This window comes from Eleutherodactylus coqui, unplaced genomic scaffold (assembly GCF_035609145.1).
Source record: "Eleutherodactylus coqui strain aEleCoq1 unplaced genomic scaffold, aEleCoq1.hap1 HAP1_SCAFFOLD_19, whole genome shotgun sequence".
Taxonomy (NCBI): domain Eukaryota; kingdom Metazoa; phylum Chordata; class Amphibia; order Anura; family Eleutherodactylidae; genus Eleutherodactylus; species Eleutherodactylus coqui.
In genome coordinates this window covers 5,464,421-5,467,460 of record NW_027102012.1, presented here as the reverse complement: position 1 = coordinate 5,467,460, position 3,040 = coordinate 5,464,421, and positions in this window count along the sequence as shown.

Below are 3,040 nucleotides of genomic sequence, written 5' to 3'. Positions count from 1 at the left end.
TCATAAATATATAGAACAGCTTTCTCCAATACTATATGATACTCTGCAGCGGGTTTATCAGGGAAATTCCCTCCCACCCTCCTTTTATAAAGCGTCTATAATCGCGTTGTTGAAACCTGGTAAAGAACCCGATAATTGTGACTCATATAGGCCAATATCACTGCCTAATGTGGATTATAAAATATTGACAGAAATACTGGCTACTAGACTTAACCAAGTAATCCTTTCCATAATACATGAAGACTAGATAGGGTTTATGCCCGGAAAATCAACCACAATAAATATACGCAGAGTCCAAACAATTGTATAAATAGGGAGACTGCATGATATGCCTTGGGCAGTAGTGTCACTAGATACAAAAAAAGCATTTGACTCATTGGAGTGGAGTTTCCTGGAGGCATGTTTGATACATTTTGGTTTCTGGCCCCGATTCCTAGGGTGGATCAGGTTACTGTATGAATCCCCCACAGCCAACGTTATAGTAAACGGTATATCTTCGGCGAACTTTCTACTGTCTCGGGGGACGCGTCAGGGATGTCCTTTGTCTCCCTCCCTTTTTGCAATAGCAATTGAGGCACTGGCCATCCGTTTGCGCAATACTTCTGCGGTTACGGGAGTGAGTTGGAGGGGTAGAGAGAGTAAAGTTGGTCTATATGCAGATGATATGGTTCTTTTCCTCCGTAACCCAGAGCATTCCTTCTCACAAGCCCTTGAGATAATAGACTCTCTCTCAACATTCTGGACTTTATATACACTGGTCCAAATCTGCAATAATGTATACAGCCCAAAACGCGACCACAATTTCTGATGTGTCAGCCTGTGGTCTATTGGAAATAACCAAATTCAAGTATGTAGGAATTAATATAGTGCAAGACCATAAAAACTACAAGTCCGCTGCAAAACCTAATACAAACGAAAATGAAGGCCTGGTGGAAATTACCTATATCCGTGGCAGGTCGTATAAACCTTATTAGGATGGTAATCCAACCCAAATGTTTATATTCGTTACAACATATGTCGGTTAAAGTTCCAGAAAGTTTCTTCCAAACCTTAAACTGTCGGTATTAGATTTGTTTGGGGCCCGTCTCACTCCAAGCTTAAACTCACTGCACTACAACGCCCTAAAAACCAAGCCGGAATGGCGTTATCCGACTTTAAAGTGTATTACATAGCAAGACAGTTACGTAATCTCAGGGATTGGTTCATTTTGGGAAGAGATGCCAATCACAGATCATTACCTAGCCGATGAGTTAGAGGGTCAGAATCTAATTGGGTTTTTGGAACATCCAGATTTTAGAAAATCATCAAGACTTATAACCATGCATAAAGTGGCCCTGTGTGGCGCGCAGCAAAGCGTATCCAACAATACACAGATACAATGACTGACACTCCTTTATGGCAGTGTTCCCCAACTCCAGTCCTCAGGGACCACCAACAGGTCATGTTTTCAGGATTTCCTCAGTATTGCACAGGTGATGTAATTATTGTTGGTGCCTCAGACATTGCCACAGCTGTTCTAACTATAGGATATCCTGGAAACATGACCTGTTGGTGGTCCCTGAGGACTGGAGTTGGGGACCCCTGCTTTATGGAATAACCCTACTTTGCCCTCACTCAAGATGATGCAGGGTGTTGGATACTGGGTTAAACTAGGGATACAAACTCTAGGAGATATATACGAGGATAATATACTGCTGTCCTATATACAATTACGAGAGAATCTAAAAGTACCTAGACTTCAACTTTTCAGGTACTTTCAGTTGAGACATGCTTTGAATGCAGAATTTCCACCGAATTCTACCAAAATCTCCAAATACCCAACAGTAGGTATTCTTAAATTACAGGGACCTAGAGGACTAATATCAGCACTTTACACACACTTGCTGTCGGCCAAGATAAGCCGTGACCCACTCTCTATTTATGATAGGTGGAAAACATTAACCCCTTGAGTGGCGGGTTTCCTACCCCCCTGTCGTGCCCATCAGGGCAGGTTTTTTTAAATTGGACAATCATTTAATTTTAGCTAATTTTGCAGTCGCGTTCCAAGAGCTATAACTTTTTCATTTTTCCATTGACACGGCCATGTGAGGGCTTGTTTTTTGCTGGAGAAGTTGTACTTTTTGATGGCATCATTTTTGGGTATATATAATGTATTGCATAACTTTTGTGAAAAAATTTGTAGGGAGATTAGGGAAAAAAAGTAATACAAGTTAAATCCCCCTCCTTTTGCCATATCTATAATAAAAAATCTAAATCATAAAAGAAAAATACATATTTGGTATCGCCGCGTCCGTAAATGTCTGATCTATCAAAATAGTGCATTATTTACCCCCCATGGTGAACGTAATCCGAAAAAAAAAATAAAGAACGCCAGAACTGCACTTTTTCAGTCACCCTGTCTCCCAGAAAAAATGCAATAAAAAGTGATCAAAAAGTCGTATGTATTCCAAAATGGTACCAACGTTAACTACAGGACGTCCCGCAAAAAACGAGCCCTTGCTCAAGTATGTCGATGGAAAAATAAAGAAGTTATTGCGCGCAGAAGATGCAGCAGAAAATAATTTTAAAAAATGAAATGTCTTTGCAAAAAAATACAAGTGCTATAGTAAAAAAAAGTTTACACATTTGGTATCATAGTAATCGTACTGACCCATAGAATAAAGTTATCAGGTCATTTTTGTTGCAGTTTCTCTACCATAGAAGCAAGACGCACTGAAAGATGGTGGAATGTCATTTTTCTTTCATTTTACTCCACTTAGATTTTTGTAAAAGTTTTTCAGTACATTATATGGTACTTTAAATAGCACCATTGAAAAATATAACTCGTTCCGCAAGAAACAAGCCCTCATACAGCGACGTCGAAGGATAAATAAAGGAGTTATGATTTTTTAAACGGGGGGGAGGAAAAAAACAATTGGGGAAAGAAGAAAAAAAGGGACCGTGTCATTAAGGGGTTAAATAATGTACTAACTTCCTTCTCTGGGTCATTACGACGCAGGGATACCACATGTGTAATTGTATTTTTAATTTTTCATAAAGT